This window comes from Oryctolagus cuniculus, chromosome 1 (assembly GCF_964237555.1).
Source record: "Oryctolagus cuniculus chromosome 1, mOryCun1.1, whole genome shotgun sequence".
NCBI classification, from domain to species: Eukaryota; Metazoa; Chordata; class Mammalia; order Lagomorpha; family Leporidae; genus Oryctolagus; species Oryctolagus cuniculus.
Window position 1 is genome coordinate 134,063,454 of NC_091432.1, and position 20,083 is coordinate 134,083,536.

Sequence of the window (20,083 nt, forward strand, 5' to 3'; positions counted from 1 at the left end):
CTGGAGGCATCACAATACCAGATTTCAGGACATACTACAGGGCAGTTGTAATCAAAACAGCATGGTACTGGTACAGAAACAGATGGATAGACCAATGGAACAGAATTGAAACACCAGAAATCAACTCAAACATCTACAGCCAACTTATATTTGACCATGGATCTAAAACCAATTCCTGGAGCAAGGACAGTCTATTCAATAAATGGTGCTGGGAAAACTGGATTTCCACATGCAGAAGCATGAAGCAAGACCCCTACCTTTCACCTTACACAAAAATCCACTCAACGTCGATTAAAGACCTAAATCTACGACCTGACACCATCAAGTTATTAGAGAACATTGGAGAAACCCTTCAAGATATTGGCACAGGCAAAGAATTTCTGGAAAAGACCCGGGAGGCACAGGCAGTCAAAGCCAAAATCAACTATTGGGATTGCATCAAATTGAGAAGTTTCTGTACTGCAAAAGAAACAGTCAGGAGAGTGAAGAGACAACCGACAGAATGGGAAAAATATTTGCAAACTATGCAACAGATAAAGGGTTAATAACCAGAATCTACAAAGAGATCAAGAAACTCCACAAAAACAAAACCAACAACCCACTTAAGAGATGGGCCAAGGACCTCAATAGACATTTTTCAAAAGAGGAAATCCAAATGGCCAACAGGCACATGAAAAAATGTTCAAGGTCACTAGCAATCAGGGAAATGCAAATCAAAACCACAATGAGGTTTCACCTCACCCCGGTTAGAATGACTCACATACACAAATCTACCAACAACAGATGCTGGCGAGGATGTGGGTAAAAAGGGACACTAACCCACTGTTGGTGGGAATGCAAACTGGTCAAGCCACTATGGAAGTCAGTCTGGACATTCCTCAGAAACCTGAAGATAACCCTACCGTTCGACCCAGCCATCCCACTCCTTGGAATTTACCCAAAGGAGTTTAAATTGACAAACAAAAAGCGGTCTGCACCCTAATGTTTATTGCAGCACAATTCACAATAGCTAAAACCTGGAACCAACCTAAATGCCCATCAACGGTAGACTGGATAAAGAAATTATGGGATATGTATTCTTTAGAATACTATACCGCAGTAAGAAACAACGAAATCCAGTCATTTGCATCAAAATGGAGGAATCTGGAACACATCATGCTGAGTGAAGTAAGCCAGTCCCAAAGGGACAAATACCATATGTTCTCCCTGATCGGTGACAACTGACTGAACACCAAAAAGGAAACCTGTTGAAGTGAAATGGACACTATGAGAAACGGTGACTTGATCAGCATAGCCCTGACTGTTAATGAACAACTTAATACATTATCCCTCTTAGTAGTTTTTTTGTCTGTTCTACTTAATATGACTGGTTTAATTCTTTAATTAATACACAGTTATTCTTAAGTGTTGAAATTTAACTGAAATGTGATCCCTGTTAAACATAAGAGTGGGAATAAGAGAGGGAAGAGATGTACAATTTGGGACATGCTCAAGCTGACTTGCCCCAAATGGTAGAGTTAGAAACATACCAGGGGACTCCAATTCAATCCCATCAAGGTGGCATGTACCAATGCCATCTCACTATTCCAAGTGATCAATTTCAGTTCACAATTGATCATAATGAAAGGACTAAGAGTCAAAGGGAGCACATAAAGAAGTCTAGTACCTGCTAATACTAACCGATAGAATAAATAAAGGGGAGAGTGATCCAACATGGGAAGCGAGATACTCAGCAGACTCAGAATGGCGGATGTCCTAAACAGCACTCTGGCCTCAGAATCAGCCCTAAAGGCACTCGGATCTGGCTGAAAAGCCCATGAGAGTATTTCAGGCATGGAAAGCCAAGACATTCCGGCAAAAAAAAAAAAAAAAAAAACCACCACCTAAATAAAAGATTTCTGTGAGTGAGATCCCAGTGGAAAGAACAGGTCTTCAAAGAAGGAGGTACCTTTCTCTGAAGGGAGGAGAGAACCTCCACTTTGACTATGACCTTGTCTAAACAAGATAAGAGTCGGAGAACTCAAGGGGCTTCCATAGCCTTGGAAACTCATGACTGGAGCATAGGGAGATTACTGATGCCATAAACAGGAGTGTCAATTGGTAAAGTCAACAACAGGAGTCACTGTGTACTTACTCCTCATGTAGGATCTCTGTCCTTAATGTGAGACTTAATGCTATAACGAGTACTCAAACAGTATATTTCACTTTGTGTTTCTATGGGGGTGCAAACTGTTGAAATCTTTACTTAATGTATACTAAACTGATCTTCTGTAAAAAAAATAAATAAAGAAAGAAGAAGAAGAAATTATCAATTCCCAACTTGACTCTCACTGGGATTAAACATGACAATAGGTCTGATCTGATTTCATCATCATTTAAAAAATCATCTATTATTTTTCACTTTATGTTTCTGTGTGGGAGCAAACTGTTGAAATCTTTACTTAATGTATGCTAAACTGATTTTCTGTATATAAAGAGAATCGAAAATGAATTTTGATGTGAATGGAAGGGGAGAGGGAGTGGGAAAGGGGAGGGTTGTGGGTGGGAGGGACGTTATGGGGGGGAAGCCATTGTAATCCATAAGCCGTACTTTGGAAATTTATATTCATTAAATAAAAGTTAAAAAAAATATTGATAGGACCATATTTGGAGAAGACTTGTGAGGTTCCATTGAAAGATGCTCTCTGTAGACCCATTTAACTACTTTGTTAAGGGATAGGTCCAGAGTCGTCTTTACTTTTACCCTATTCAGTTGCTTTTTCAGAGAGGCCAATGGGGCTCGATCAGATGTGAAAGTACCAGTTGCTTCTAATTCTTCACAACTGACATTGAACTCTGATACTCCCGGACTAGCCTCAGACCTCAGCCAAAATCTGCCTATTTTGGAAACTGGTGGCTTCCAAAAGTTTCTGAAGCTTTCTGTCTACTTCACTGTCACCTTCACCTTCACTGGCTCTCAAGGAGTAGCCATTTGGCAAGTCCACTAGTCCTTCCAGTTGTCCTAAAGCCAAAGTGCTCTCTGTCTCCTAGATAGTGCTGATTTGAGCAACCTACCTCTCTTCAGCCTTGCATTTCAGTCTCTGAGCTTTGTGGTGCTCCTCCTTTTGGGTGCCATCACCCTCTAAACATCTTAATGCTCTTATGGAGACTACATGAATATTTACTCATCACAGTGTTTTGGAAATTGTGACTAATTTTCGATGTTTTAGAAAGTCTATCTTTTTCTTTAAAGACTTTGAAAACTGTGTATAGTGGAGATGATGGATTCTTTTTTACACCAGGTATTGGCTGACAGAAAGTGGCTTTCATTTCTGGATATGTTATGTCAGCCTTCTTAAAATGTAAACACATTGGTCTAATGAATCTTTAGGTGGTTTTCTCATAAAGTCATCTCTGACAAAGCAGACCTTGGTAACCATCTCTTCCATGCCTTCTTTCCTATTTGAATACTTTTAACAACTTGTAACTTCTGTTTCTCCCTGGGCACCAGGTGCCGGCCCCTGCAAATATGTTGTAGTGTATTCATAGTTTTTGCTTGATATGTATTTAGTTGGTTGCTGAGAATATGATGTGTGTACATATATGTTTGGGGGATGTGATGTCTGTGTGGGTATTTGGTGTTAAGGGAGAAGGTTATTTCTTTGTGAGTGTATTTTTGAGTGTATTTGAGTGGCATGGAAACAGTGCATGTATACACTTAGGGATTAGGTGTTAGTAAATTGGGTGTTTTCCTGTTGGTGGACTCTCAATCAGAGATGTGGGGCACCAAGGCTCTTCAGAGGCAAAGAGCTTTTGTTCTCGTGTGCAGGACCAGAGCAGAGTTTGTCTCCCAATTCCGGGCCCTGAGCAAAGCATTGCATTGTCTTATATACCCTAGCACAAAGAACTCTACGTTTTTTTTTAAACTTTTATTTAATGCATATAAATTTCCAAAGTACGACTTATGGATTACAATGGCTTCCCCCCCATACCGTCCCTCCCACCCACAACCCTCCCCTTTCCCACTCCCTCTCCCCTTCCATTCACATCAAGATTCATTTTTGATTATCTTAATATACAGAAGATCAGCTTAGTATACATCAAGTATGGATTTCAACAGTTTGCTCCCACACAGAAACATAAAGTGAAAAATAATAGATGATTTTTTTTAAATGATGATGAAATCAGAGCAGACCTATTGTCATGTTTAATCCCAGTGAGAGTCAAGTTGGGAATTGATAATTTCTTTTTTTTTTTTACAGAGGATCAGTTTAGTATGCATTAAGTAAGGATTTCAACAGTTTGCACCCCCATAGAAACACAAAGTGAAATATATTGTTTGAGTACTCGTTATAGCATTAAATCTCAATGTACAGCACATTAAGAATAGAGATCCTACATGAGAGAGCCTTACAAACAGAATGGGTGAAGCAGAAGAGAGAATATCGGACTTAGAAGACAGAGAACAGGAAAGGATACAGTCAGACCAAAGAAAAGACGAGGAAATTAGAAATCTAAAACATATTGTCCGGAATCTTCAGGATACTATTAAAAAACCCAACATTCGGGTTCTAGGAGTTCCTGAAGGCATGGAGAGGGAGAAAGGATTAGAAGGTCTTTTTAGTGAGATATTAGCAGAAAATTTCCCAGGTTTGGAGAAGGACAGAGAAATCCTAGTACAGGAAGCTCACAGAACCCCTAATAAACACGACCAAAAGAGATCCTCACCACGACACGTTGTAATTAAACTCTCCACAGTGAAACATAAAGAAAAGATCCTAAAATGTGCAAGAGAGAAATGTCAGATTACTCTCAGAGGATCTCCAATCAGACTCACAGCTGACTTCTCATCAGAAACTCTAAAAGCTAGGAGGGAATGGCGAGATATAGCCCAGGTACTAAGAGAGAACAACTGCCAGCCCAGAATATTATATCCTGCAAAGCTATCATTTGTGAATGAAGGTGAAATAAAGACTTTTCATTGCAAACAGAAATTGAAAGAATTTGTTGCCACTCGTCCAGCCCTGCAAAAGATGCTTAAAGATGTGTTACACACAGAAACACAGAAACACGGTCATCAATATGAAAGAAGGTAAAGGAAGGAAATCAAGGAAGGAAACCTCACACCAAAAGATCACAGGGAATTCAAAGCATATATTAGAACTTATCTTTGGCAAATGGCAGGGCAAAGTTACCACTTATCATTAGTCACTTTGAACGTGAATGGCCTGAACTGTCCAGTTAAAAGACACCGATTGGCTGATTGGGTTAAGGAACAAAACCCATCTATTTGCTGCTTACAAGAAACACATCTTTCCAACAAAGATCCATACAGACTGAAAGTGAAAGCCTGGAAAAAGATATACCATGCCAACAGAAATGAAAAAAGAGCAGGCGTAGCCATCTTAATATCGGACAACATAAACTTTACCACAAAAACTGTTAAGAGAGACAAAGAGGGACACTATATCATGATTAAGGGATCAATTCAACAGGAAGATATAACAATTATCAATGTATATGCACCTAACTACAGGGCACCAGTTTATCTAAAAGATTTATTAACGGACTTAAAGGGAGACTTAGACCCCAATACAGTAGTACTGGGGGACTTCAATACTCCACTCTCAGAAATAGACAGATCATCCGGTCAGAAGATCAACAAGGATACAGTAGATTTAAACGACACTATAGCCCAAATGGATCTAACAGATATATACAGAACTTTCAATCCTACAGCTAAAGATTTTACATTCTTCTCAGCAGTGCATGGAACCTTCTCTAGGATTGACCACATGCTAGGCCATAAAGCAAGTCTCAGCAAATTCAAAAGAATTAGAATCATACCATGCAGCTTCTCAGACCATAAAGGAATGAAGTTGGAGATTGGCAACTCAGGAATCCCCAGAGCATACGCAAACACATGGAGATTGAACAACATGCTCCTGAATGAACAATGGGTCATAGAAGAAATCAAAAGAGAAATCAAAAACTTTCTGGAAGTAAATGAGGATAACAGCACAACATACCAAAACTTATGGGACGCAGCAAAAGCAGTGTTAAGAGGAAAGTTTATATCAATAGGTGCCTACATCAAGAAATTGGAAAGACACCAATTAGATGAGCTTTCAATTCACCTCAAGGATCTAGAAAACCTACAGCAAACCAGACCCAAATCTAGTAGGAGAAGAGAAATAATTAAAATCAGAGAAGAAATCAACAGGATTGAATCCAAAAAAACATTACAAAAATCAGCCAAATGAGGAGCTGGTTTTTTGAAAAAATAAACAAAATTGACACACCATTGGCCCAACTAACTAAAAAAAGAAGAGAAAAGACCCAAATCAATAAAATCAGAGATGAAAAAGGACACGTAACGACAGACACCACAGAAATAAAAAGAATCATCAGAAATTACTACAAGGACTTGTATGCCAGCAAACAGGGAAACCTATCAGAAATGGATAGATTCCTGGACACATGCAACCTACCTAAATTGAACCAGGAAGACATCGAAAACCTAAATAGACCCATAACTGAGACAGAAATTGAAACAGTAATAAAGGCCCTCCCAACAAAGAAAAGCCCAGGACCAGATGGATTCACTGCTGAATTCTACCAGACGTTTAAAGAAGAACTAACTCCAATTCTTCTCAAACTATTCAGAACAATCGAAAAAGAGGGAGTCCTCCCAAATTCTTTCTATGAAGCCAGCATCACCTTAATTCCTAAGCCAGAAAAAGATGCAGCACTGAAAGAGAATTACAGACCAATATCCCTGATGAACATAGATGCAAAAATCCTCAATAAAATTCTCGCCAATAGAATGCAACAACACATCAGAAAGATCATCCACCCAGACCAAGTGGGATTTATCCCTGGTATGCAGGGATGGTTCAATGTGCGCAAGACTTTCAATGTGATACACCACATTAACAGACTGCAGAAGAAAAACCATATGATTATCTCAATAGATGCCGAGAAAGCATTTGATAAAATACAACACCCGTTCATGATGAAAACTCTAAGCAAACTGGGTTTGGAAGGAACATTCCTCAATACAATCAAAGCAATCTATGAAAAACCCACAGCCAACATCCTATTGAATGGGGAACAGTTGGAAGCATTTCCACTGAGATCTGGAACCAGACAGGGATGCCCACTCTCACCACTGCTATTCAATATAGTTCTGGAGGTTCTAGCCAGAGCTATTAGGCAAGAAAAAGAAATTAAAGGGATACAAATTGGGAAGGAAGAACTCAAACTATCCCTCTTTGCAGATGACATGATTCTTTATTTAGGGGACCCAAGGAACTCTACTAAGAGACTATTGGAACTCATAGAAGAGTTTGGCAAAGTAGCAGGGTATAAAATCAATGCACAAAAATCAACAGCCTTTGTATACACAGACAATGCCATGGCTGAGGAAGAACTGCTAAGATCAATCCCATTCTCAATAGCTACAAAAACAATCAAATACCTTGGAATAAACTTAACCAAAGACGTTAAAGATCTCTACGATGAAAATTACAAATCCTTAAAGAAAGAAATAGAAGAGGATACCAAGAAATGGAAAAATCTTCCATGCTCATGGATTGGAAGAATCAATATCATCAAAATGTCCATTCTCCCAAAAGCAATTTACAGATTCAATGCAATACCAATCAAGATACCAAAGACATTCTTCTCAGATCTGGAGAAAATGGTGCTGAAATTTATATGGAGGCACAAGAGACCTCGAATAGCTAAAGCAATCTTGTACAACAAAAACAAAGCCGGAGGCATCACAATACCAGATTTCAGGACATACTACAGGGCAGTTGTAATCAAAACAGCATGGTACTGGTACAGAAACAGATGGATAGACCAATGGAACAGAATTGAAACACCAGAAATCAACCCAAACATCTACAGCCAACTTATATTTGATCAAGGATCTAAAACTAATTCCTGGAGCAAGGACAGTCTATTCAATAAATGGTGCTGGGAAAATTGGATTTCCACGTGCAGAAGCATGAAGCAAGACCCCTACCTTACACCTTACACAAAAATCCACTCAACATGGATTAAAGACCTAAATCTACGACCTGACACCATCAAGTTATTAGAGAACATTGGAGAAACCCTTCAAGATATTGGCACAGGCAAAGAATTTCTGGAAAAGACCCGGGAGGCACAGGCAGTCAAAGCCAAAATCAACTATTGGGATTGCATCAAATTGAGAAGTTTCTGTACTGCAAAAGAAACAGTCAGGAGAGTGAAGAGACAACCGACAGAATGGGAAAAAATATTTGCAAACTATGCAACAGATAAAGGGTTAATAACCAGAATCTACAAAGAGATCAAGAAACTCCACAAAAACAAAACCAACAACCCACTTAAGAGATGGGCCAAGGACCTCAATAGACATTTTTCAAAAGAGGAAATCCAAATGGCCAACAGGCACATGAAAAAATGTTCAAGGTCATTAGCAATCAGGGATATGCAAATCAAAACCACAATGAGGTTTCACCTCACCCCGGTTAGAATGGCTCACATGCAGAAATCTACCAACAACAGATGCTGGCGAGGATGTGGGTAAAAAGGGACACTAACCCACTGTTGGTGGGAATGCAAACTGGTCAAGCCACTATGGAAGTCAGTCTGGACATTCCTCAGAAACCTGAAGATAACCCTACCGTTCGACCCAGCCATCCCACTCCTTGGAATTTACCCAAAGGAATTTAAATTGGCAAACAAAAAAGAGGTCTGCACCCTAATGTTTATTGCAGCTCAATTCACAATAGCTAAGACCTGGAACCAACCTAAATGCCCATCAACGATAGACTGGATAAAGAAATTATGGGATATGTACTCTTTAGAATACTATACCGCAGTAAGAAACAACGAAATCCAGTCATTTGCAACAAAATGGAGGAATCTGGAACACATCATGCTGAGTGAAATAAGCCAGTCCCAAAGGGACAAATACCATATGTTCTCCCTGATCGGTGACGACTGACTGAACACCAAGAGGGAAACCTGTTGGAGTGAGGTGGACACTATGGGAAACGGTGGCTTGATCAGCATAGCCCTGACTGTTAATGAACAACTTAATACATTATCCCTCTTAGTAGTTTTTTTTATCTGTTCTACTTAATATGACTGGTTTAGATCTGTAATTGATGCACAGTTATTCTTAAGTGTTGAAAATTAACTGAAATGTGATCCCTGTAGAACTCTACGTTTTTAACCACATGTGCAGTTATACAACTTTTGATTGGATATCTGAGAGCTACAGCACTACTAACACAACCATCCCACAAAGTCAGAGCTGCGTGACCCTGAGTTGATGCAGTTGAGTAGCTGCATCACCAGAGTCGATCTAATTGCCGTTGGATTTCTCAGAAAGCTCCCCTCCACTCCACTGTTTCTGGCATGTCCCTGGTTGAATGACTCCACAGTTTTTGCCTTTAACTGTTTTTTTTCTTCCTTGAGGGGAAGGGTCCCTGCCATGTTACCAAAGAGTACTGTAACAGTCCTGTGTATCTTCTTGAATACTGAAGTGTGTGTGTGTGTGTGTTATGTGTAATATGAGTATTTATTAGCATATATTGAGATTACTATAGGGTTTTGTATTTTGCCTGTAGATGTGTGGTTGATATATAATCATGATATTTATGGATTTGTGTATCAGAGATATTCACAGGTCTTCTTTGTGCTTTTATGGAATGCAGTGTTTGAAGATTTCTCAAAATGTGTCACCCAGCATTTGTGGTGTGTTCTTATTTAATTGACTTAGGTTTTTTGTGATTCTGTTTTTCACTTAATGGAATATGAGGAAGTTAATATTCTGGGAGATGTGGTAGATTCAGTGTGTGTTTGTGTGGAAACCGGAATGGTTTGGTTTATTTGTGCATTAGTGTTTTCTGGAGGATGGAGAATGTGCATGTTAAAGCTAGGGAATACCTGTGCATCTCTTTGTGTGTGGTGCCTGAAATGAACTGCTGCTTTTGTTTGGGAGTCTGTGCATGCATCGTTTTCAATTTTCAGTTGGTCACTGAAATGTATATAGTCATTGTGTCCTTTGCACATGTTTGTATTCAAGTGTACGCTTTGTGTGTGTGTGTGTGTCTGTTTGTGTTTATATATATATTTATATATATACATTATATATATATATATATTTATATATTTTTTTCGCAGACCCAGACTGGGTTTTATTGAGATGCCAGGATCAGGCACGTGTCTGGTAGCCAGGAAGAGAGGGAGGTGGCACAGGCCGTTGAGCTGGCGGAGTGGGTGGGCCCGTGTCCATGGTGCACATCCCCTCTCTGCCCGGGGCTGAGTGGGCGCAAGAACCCTCCTGGCTAAATGGCACACTCAGGCCTGCGGGACCTGGCACCCGCACTAGAGGCTCCATGGGGAGGGACTGGAAGCACTGTTTTCCCCGTGAGAGGGGGGAAGGAGAGTAGGAGAGTGCAGGCGGAGGGGAGGTGTGGTGGGGTGACGGTGGCCAAGGCGGGCTCCCTTCTTGGGTATCTGCACCCACCCCGTGGCCCTGGGTGGGTGCATATGAATGTCATATGAAAATGGTGGAGGATTTCATGGTTTATTTCAGGTGAGTTGAGAGTCTTGCTGGGAGGACCGTGGGTTATGGGCATACATTCATGATAGGATACTAGAATGCAGGTATATTTGACTTGGCACATAGAAGCCTGGTTCAGATCTCTTGCCAGCTGTGTTCATTAGCATCGGTACTGTTTGTTGAATTTGTCATATTTGGATATTTACTCCAATTAAGCATTGTGATTCAAAGCTTCTCTGTGTCCCCATGGAGGGACTCTTATGAAGTATTTACCAGTATGCTCTATGTGTATGTGTGTATGTTGTGTGTGTCGTGTGTTTAATACACAATATATCTATTCACTTGGGTGTTTCCAGATAACCAACCTGGAACAGTAGTTGATTATAGGCATCCCATATGGACACGGGTTCAAGACCAGGCTGCTCCACTTCTGATCCAGCTCTCCGCTATGGCCTGGGAAAGCAGTAGGACATGGCTCAGGGCCTTTGGCCCCTGCACCCACGTGGGAGTCCCGGAAGAAGTTCCTGGCTCCTGGTTTCAGATCAGCACAGCTCCATCCCTTGCGGCCATCTGGGGATTGAACTAGTGGATGGAAGACCTCTCTCTGTCTCTGTCTCTCTCTCTGTCTCTCTCTCTCTCTCTCTCTCGTGTGTGTGTGTGTGTGTGTTTGTAACTCTGACTCTCAAATAAATCTTTTAAAAAAATCGTTTCCCATTCGCTAGTTAGGAGAGAGTTGGCCACGGAGTTTCCCAAGGACGAGTCCGCTTGGCTGGGAGACTCAGGTGCTTCCTCACCAGCAGGATCTTGGCCAACTGCCTTGATGTGGGGCCATAACGGGCCCCAGCCAGTGCGCATGCTCACGGGCGGGGCGGGGCCGGGTCTCGGCTTGCACTGGTCTCCCTTCAACGTCTCCCAGCGCCCTGTTTGGGTGGCCGAGGCCAGGAAGCCCACACGCGCCAGGGCGGCGAGAGGAGAGCGGCTGCCCGACCGCCAGCGCACCCGGAGCGGCATCGCGCGTCCCTGTCCTAGAGGAAGGTAATGGATTCTGAGACGCGCGCGTCCTCAGCTGTTACCACACTTCGTTCCCTCGCAGGAGTCGGGTCCCTTCCTGGGACCGTGAGGCGGACGCTGCCCTGTTCGGCTCAGCGCCCTCCGTGGACGGCTGGTCCAGTGCGAGCGTGTACATCCCGGGTCTGGCCCGCAGCGCGGCCATAGCCCCTCCCGTCGGTGGGTGATACCTGAAGGTGAGTGGGGGGACGGCAATACCGCGGGGGGACCCACAGTGGGTCCTGTCGGTGACCCGTACACTCTCAGTAAGGCACAGGCTGGGGTGCGCTCGGAAGCTGAGAGCCCTGACCCGGCAAAGCAGGGACACAGCTCGTGACAGCTCGTGTGGTTGACCGAGTGCGGCGCTCTGGGGCATCCTGCTGGCCTTAGCGATCTCATGAGCGGAGGCGTGGACACAAGCTGTTGTTACCGTCCTGTGCTGTTCTGAGAACAGCTCGGCTTACTTTAATACTAAGCCTTTGTCCCTAGGCTGATGTCAGATGGCGATAGAGTTGCCAGAGTAGGCTTGCAGTGGGTGCAAGGTCTTCACAGAATCAGTAAAAGCGCCACATGAGAACCGGTTGTCTCCATGATGTGTATAACGTAGAATATCGTATGTGTTATGTCTGCCAATGACGTGCTACTTAATTACATCAGTACCACTTACTGCACGTGCGTGTGTGTGTGAGCGCATGCACACGTGGGCACGTGCTTTTTGGGGCGTCAACCTGTGTATTTGAGGATCTGTGGAAATTCACCTGGTGATATTTTGTGCATATGAGAATGGGAGGTTGTCTGTATATCTGAAAATAAGATAGTGTATTTGTGGTTGTTTGGGTGATTGCAGGAATTCAGGGCATGTGAGATTTTTGGTGTGTATTTTTATCTGGGGTTTCTGTGATTCATGTGGTTGTTTAAAAACATATGTACATGAATTTAGTGCAGTAGCACACATAGACAGAAAGACCTGCTCTCTGTTGGTTCACTCCTGAGGGGCCAGTACAGGTCTGTCTGGGGCACCCTGAAAGCTGGGGCCAGAAACTGCGGTTCTCCCACGTGCATAAAAGCCACCTTCCACTACCTTTCCAGGAGCATTAGCAGGAAGCTAGGTTGGAAGCAGAGCAGCTGGGTGCAGACTGGCCCTTTCATTGAGGATGTGATGTAGCAAGCTGCGGCTGCACCCCGGTGTTGGCCCTTAGCCGTGTGGGTAAATATATTCCTAGTTTAGGGCTTGATGCATATTTAATTGGTTGGAGAGAATTTGCTGAGTGTACATGTATGTTTGGGGGGTCTGGTGTCTGTGTGAGTATTTCTTATTAAAGCCGGGTGATTTTTCCTTGAGTCTATCTTAAAGTATATTGGAGTGGTAGGAGATACAGTGCATGTAGACACTTAGGGATTAGGTGTTAGTAAATTGGGTGTTTCCCTGTTGCTGGAATCTCAGCCAGAGATGTGGGACACCAAGGCTCTCCACTGGAAAACAGCTTTTATTCTTTTGTGCAGGCCCAGAGTAGAGTTCGTCTCCCATTTCTGGGCCCTGAACAGTGCGTTGTATTGTCTTATATACCCTAGCACAAGTAAGTTAAATTTGATTGGATATATTAGAGCTGCAACACTGCTAACACAGCCACCATGCAAAGTTGCAGCTGCATATCCCCGAGTAGCTGCAGTTGACTTAGCTGCCTCACCACAGTCGATGTAGCTGTCCTTGTGTTTCTCAGGAAGCTCCCTTCCACTCTGCTGTTTCTGGAAAGCAGCAGATTGAAAGACTACCGTTTTTGCCTTTAGCTGGTTTTCTTCTTCCTCGAGGGGAAGATCCCTGCCATATTACCAAAGTTCCTGCAACGTCCTGTGTTTCCCCATAAGTGCTGCAGTTTGTGAGTGTGTGTGTGTGTGTGTGTGTGTATGCGTGTATGTGAGAGCACACTGTATGGTTACGTGTGGAGTTGCTTTGGTGATGATCAGGGATTGTGATTATGTATTTCAGTGTGTGAGAGCAGACCTGTGAACAGTTGTGGGAGCAGAATATGTGCAGCTGGGGTATGGAGTTTGTCTTCTGGAAGAGGGAGGAGTTATATCTGTTTGAATACACGACACTGCGTGATCATGTCTGTGCAGGTAGTTTTGGGTTGTCTGTAGTAGAGAGCTTCAAACACTTCACAAGAAATGGAATTATAATGTTCTTTTTTCCAAAGACTGTCACCATCCATGCATATAATGTTTTAACAAGTTTTCTCATGGGGGCTGGCACTGTGGCGCAGTGGGTTAGTTCTCCACCTGCAGTGCCGGCATCCCGTATGGGTGGCAGCAGCCAGGGCCTCAGCCCAGGAGGACATGGTATGTGACCACACTGAGGCCAGGGCCAGTGATCAGGCTTGCCCTTGCTCTCGCAAGCACTGGAATCCAGAGAAAGGGAGAGGCAGAGGGAAACCAAGTTAGCTGGCTGAGCCCTTCTGACAGGCAGTCGCAGGGACTGTCAGAAGGGCTATCAGAGGAGCCTGGGTGTGGTAGCCAGGATCACAGGGAATCAGTGGGTAGGTAACAGGGCAGAATCCACCCCGTGGGGGCTGTGGCCCCAGTCTCAGCTCTTTCCTGGGACAGTGGATCTCCTGGGGGAGCCAAGTCAGCCCCACCCCAGCTGCAGCTTCCTCCCAATCTGTGGCTGCTCAGAGCCAGCCTGGTAAGGGTGTTAGAGGGGCCTTTATCTACCATGTCCTTGCCATGTGTAGTGCTTCCCTCCACCCCAACCTCAGACCACTCCCCCTTCTGGGCTGTGTTGCAGCCTGGTGCTGCTGCTTGCTGGAAGCCCACCCTGACTGCCACCCTGGGTGTACACTTCTCAAAATTCCTCCTCACTCTCCTATGCTGTGAGGGTGGGTGCTCTGGAGAGTGTCTGGATGCGCCCTCTTGTGCCTCGTTTCTTAACTTGTAATAGGGAGGTGGTCTAAAGGGCTGAGGGAGGGTCATTCACCTTGCTGCAATCCAGGTGCAGGCTGGAGACAAATTGTCCTGCAGGAGTGGGCACCAGGGCCCAGAGGCCAGGCAGGGACTCACCAAGACCAGGGCAGGATGGGCAACCCCCAGGCTCATGGTCTAGCGGGGAGGGATCCCTGGCTCCCATGGCCTGAACTGCAGGTGGCCTGCAGGTCACAGGCCAGAGCCCAAAATGTCAGGGCAGGTGCACCCCCTCCTCAGAATGGCTGGGGGGTCTCAGGAGAGAGTGTGGGTGAGCAGACACTGCCACTCAGCCAGGCATCACAGGAGACCCAAGGAGGCCTCAGAGCTGGACTCAGAGGCAGTAATTCCAGGCCCCCCTGGATGCCAAGACTCATCAGCAGCACATTCCCTGCTTCCTTCCCTCACCTCCTACTCTGTACTTCACACATTAACTCCATCATTCATTCATTCACTCACTCACTTCCTCCCTCACTCATTCCCTCTCTCCTACCCTCTCCATTACTCATTCATTTCTTCAATCTCTTCATCTCCTTCACTCACATCTTCCATCGTTCACTCACTCACTTCATCTCCCTCCCTGATTCATTTCCTCAACATCTACCCCCCTCTTACTTTTCCTCCCTCTCTCCCATCCTCCATCCCTCGCTGTTTCTGAAATACAGCAAGGGAGACAGCCCCTGGGAGGTTCTGCAGTCCCAGCGGTGACCAAGGAACCAATGGCTCTGATCCCTGTTCCCAGGCACCTGCAGTGTCTGGGAAGGAAGTGGCATGAGGTCACACCCACCGCACTGATGCCCTCGATATGTCTGGTCCAACTGCCCCTTCTCCGGCCTTTCAGGGTCTCTGCCTTGGGAGGCACAGTTGGAGAAACCTGGGTTGGAATCCCAGTCCCGCTACCTCTGGTCTTTCCCTGCCCTTCATGTCCCACAATCTCTTCCTCCCCTCCTGGAACCTGGAGCCAGAGGCCCAGCATACAGCTGGAAGGCAGGGGCAGCAAACAGTAGGGCTGCACTCAGGGAGGAGACTGCAGCTGGCAGCAGGTGGGTTGAGAATGTCTGCTCCCAGGACACCTCATGGGCCGCCTGGGCCATGGGAGGAGAACACACTAGGATCCTGAACCACTAGGCTGTGCCTATGATCCCAAAACCACTCAGGGTCTGGAAGACTGAAGCACAGTGGACAGCTTGGAGGTGCCAGGCAAAGGGCTGAGACTGGGTCTGTGCAGAAAGAGTTGGGCATGGAATCCCAGGCCGAGGTAACCCGCACCCTCCTCTACAAAAGGGGGAAGCTCAGGGGAACCCAGGGTGGACAGTGGGGTGCATGTCCAGAGGAGTGCAGCAGGCTGAGATGTTGTGCACGAAATCTGCCAGTCTGTCCTGGATCTGAGTCCCCTTCCCTTGACACCCACAAAGGCAGAGCATGGATGGACCTGTGACCTCCTTCTTGGTTGGGTGGGTCATGGCTCCGCCACTGGACTCCAATGCCTTCGCCTTTGTTTGGTATTGTGATGCTTCTGGCTTTGTTTTTGTTGTACAAGATTGCTTTAGCTATTCGAGGTCTCCTGTGTCTCCATATGAATTTCAGCATCATTTTTTCCAGATCTGAGAAGAAGGTCTTTGGTATTTTGATTGGTATCACATTGAATCCTTAAATTGCTTTTGGGAGAATGGACATTTTGATGATATTGATTCTTCCAATCCATGAGCATGGAAGATTTTTCCATTTTGTGGTATCCTCTTCTATTTCTTTCTTTAAGGATTTGTAATTTTCATCGTAGAGATCTTTAACGTCCTTGGTTAAGTTTATTCCAAGGTATTTGATTGTTTTTGTAGCTATTGTGAATGGGATTGATCTTAGAAGTTCTTCCTCAGCCGTGATATTGCCTGTGTATACTAAGGCTGTTGATTTTTGTGCATTGATTTTATATCCTGCTACTTTGCCAAACTCTTCTATGAGTTCCAATAGTCTCTTAGTAGAGTTCCTTGGGTCCCCTAAATAAAGAATCATATAATCTGCAAAGAGGGATAGTTTGAGTTCTTCCTTCCCAATTTGTATCCCTTTAATTTCTTTTTCTTGCCTGATAGCTCTGGCTAGAACTTCCAGAACTATATTGAATAGCAGTGGTGAGAGTGGGCATCCCTGTCTGGTACCAGATCTCAATGGAAATGCTTCCAACTGTTCCCCATTCAATAGGATGCTGGCCGTGGGTTTTTCATAGATTGCTTTGATTGTATTGAGGAATGTTCCTTCCATACCCAGTTTGTTTAGAGTTTTCATCATGAACGGGTGTTGTATTTTATCAAATGCTTTCTTGGCATCTATTGAGATAATCATATGGTTATTCTTCTGCAGTCTGTTAATGTGGTGTATCACATTGATTGTTTTGCCCACACTGAACCATCCCTGCATACCAGGAATAAATCCCACTTGGTCTGGGTGGATGATCTTTCTGATGTGTTGTTGCATTCTATTGGCAAGAAATTTATTGAGGATTTTTGCATCTATGTTCATCAGGGATATTGGTCTGTAATTCTCTTTCAATGCTGCATCTTTTTCCGGCTTAGGAATTAAGGTGATGCTGGCTTCATAGAAAGAATTTGGGAGGACTCCCTCTTTTTCGATTGTTCTGAATAGTTTGAGAAGAACTGGAGTCAGTTCTTCTTTAAATGTCTGGTAGAATTCAGCAGTGAATCCATCTGGTCCTGGGCTTTTCTTTGTTGGGAGGGCCTTTATTACTGTTTCAATTTCTGTCTCAGTTATGGGTCTGTGTAGGTTTTCAATGTCTTCCTGGTTCAATTTAGGTAGATTGCATGTGTCCAGAAATCTGTCCATTTCTGATAGGTTTCCCTGTCTGCTGGCATACAAGTCCTTGTAGTAATTTCTGATGATTCTTTTTATTTCAGTGGTGTCTGTCATTAAATTTCCTTTTTCATCTCTGATTTTATTGATTTGGGTCTTTTCTTTTTTTAGTTAGTTGTGCCAATGGGGTGTCAATTTTGTTTATTTTTTCAAAAAACCAGCTCCTCATTTGGCTGATTTTTGTAATGTTTTTTTGGATTCAATCCTGTTGATTTCTTCTCTGATTTTAATTATTTCTCTTCTCCTACTAGATTTGGGTCTGGTTTGCTGCAGATTTTCTAGGTCCTTGAGATGCGCTGAAAGCTCATCTATTTGGTGCCTTTCCAATTTCTTGATGTAGGCACCTATTGATATATACTTTCCTCTTAACAATGCTTTTGCTGTATCCCATAAGTTTTGGTATGTTGTGCTGTTATCCTCCTGTACTTCCAGAAAATTTTTGATTTCTCTTTTAATTTCCTCTATGACCCATTGTTCATTCAGGAGCATGTTGTTCAATCTCCATGTGTTTGCGTATGCTCTAGGGATTCCTGAGTTGCTAATTTCCAACTTCATTCCTTTATGGTCTGAGAAGCTGCATGGTATGATTCTAATTCTTTTGAATTTGCTGAGACTTGCTTTATGGCCTAGTATGTGGTCAATCCTAGAGAAGCTTCCATGTACTGCTGAGAAGAATGTAAAATCTTTAGCTGTAGGATTGAAAGTTCTGTATATATCTGTTAGATCCATTTGGGCTATAGTGTCGTTTAAATCTACTGTATCCTTGTTGATCTTCTGTCCTATTGATCTGTCTATTTCTGAGAGTGGGGTATTGAAGTCCCCCAGTACTATTGTATTGGGGTCTAAGTCTCCCTTTAAGTCCCTTAACAAATCTTTTAAATAAACCGGTGCCCTGTAATTAGGTGCATATACATTGATAATCGTTATAGCTTCCTATTTAATTGATCCCTTAATCATTGTATAGTGCCCCTCTTTGTCTCTCCTAACAGTTTTTGTGGTAAAGTTTATGTTGTCCTATATTAAGATGGCTACGCCCGCACTTTTTTCATTTCTGTTGGCATGGTATATCTTTTTCCAGCCTTTCACTTTCAGTCTGTATGGATCTTTGTTGGAAAGATGTTTTTCTTGTAAGCAGCAATTAGATGGGTTTTGTTCCTTTACCCAATCAGCCAATCGGTGTCTTTTAACTGGACAGTTCAGGCCATTAATGTTCAATGTGACTACTGATAAGTAGTAACTTTGCTCTGCCATTTGCCAAAGATATTTTCTAATATTTGCTTTGAACTTCCTGTGATCTTTTGGTGTGAGGTTTCCTTCATTTACTTTTTTCATATTGATGACCGTGTTTGTGTGTTTCTGTGTGTAACACATCTTTAAACATCTTTTGCAGGGCTGGACGAGTGGCGACAAATTCTTTCAATTTCTGTTTGCTATGAAAGGTCTTTATTTCCGCTTCATTCACGAATGAGAGCTTTGCAGGATATAATATTCTGGGCTGGCAATTTTTCTCTCTTAGTACCTGGGCTATATCTCATCATTCCCTCCTAGCTTGTAGGGTTTCTGATGAGAAGTCAGCTGTGAGTCTGATTGGAGATCCTCTGAGAGTAATCTGACATTTCTCTCTTGCACACCTTAGGATCTTTTCTTTTCTTTTTTTCTTTAACTTTTATTTAATGAATATAAGTTTCCAAAATACAGCTTATGGATTACAATGGCTCCCTCCCCATAACTTCCCTCCCACCCACAACCCTCCCCTTTCCCTCTCCCTCCCCCCTTCCATTCACATCAAGATTCATTTTCAATTCTCTTTATAAACAGAAGATCAGTTTAGCATATATTAAGTAAAGATTTCAACAGTTTGCTCCCACATAGAAACACAAAGTGAAAAATACTATTTGAGTACTAGTTATAGCATTAAATCACAATGTACAACACATTAAGGACAGAGATCCTACATGAGGAGTAAGTGCACAGTGACTCCTGTTGTTGACTTAACAAATTGACACTCTTGTTTATGGCAAGGATCTTTTCTTTATGTTTCACTGCGGTGAGTTTAATTACAACGTGTCTGTCATGGTGAGGATTGCTTTTTGTCATGTTTATTAGGGGTTCTATGAGCTTCCTGTACTAGGATGTCTCTGTCCTTCTCCAAACCCGGGAAGTTCTCTGCTAGTATCTCACTAAAAAGGCCTTCTAATCCTTTCTCCCTCTCCATGCCTTCAGGAACTCCTAGAATCCGAATGTTGGGTTTTTTAATAGTATCCTGTAGATTCCCAACAATATTTTTTAGATTTCTAATTTCCTCTTCTTTTCTTTGGTTTGACTGTATATTTTTCTGTGCTCTGTCTTCTAAGTCTGATATTCTCTCTTCTGCTTCACCCATTCTGTTTTTAAGGCTCTCTAATGTGTTTGTCATTTGATCTATTGAATTCTTCATTTCATTATGATTTCCCATCAATATCACAGTTTCATGTTCTACTAGTTGTTTCATTTCATTTTGATTCCTCCTTAATATTTCATTTTCACGAGAGAGATTTTCTATCTTGTCCTTTAAGGATTTCTGTAGTTCGAGAATTTGTTTTTGAGAACTTCTTAATGTTCTTATCAATTTTTTGAGATCTGCTTCTTGCGTTTCTTCTATCTCATCATCTTCATAATCTTGAATTGGGGTGT

General features: G+C 43.1%; 1 protein-coding gene across 5 annotated transcripts in view; it reads left to right on the plus strand.

The window, feature by feature from the left end:
* The first annotated feature begins 11,414 nt into the window (after nt 1-11,414).
* The window catches only part of LOC100353727 (spermatogenesis-associated protein 31D1), a 73,799-nt gene continuing 65,130 nt past the window's right edge, over nt 11,415-20,083 (plus strand). For 3 of the 5 annotated variants that reach the window (XM_051833676.2, XM_051833675.1, XM_051833681.1), the window contains exon 1: nt 11,591-11,790. The gene's annotated coding sequence lies outside the window, so the exon portion shown is untranslated. The other 2 variants (XM_051833674.2, XM_051833680.2) reach the window with 1 other exon arrangement.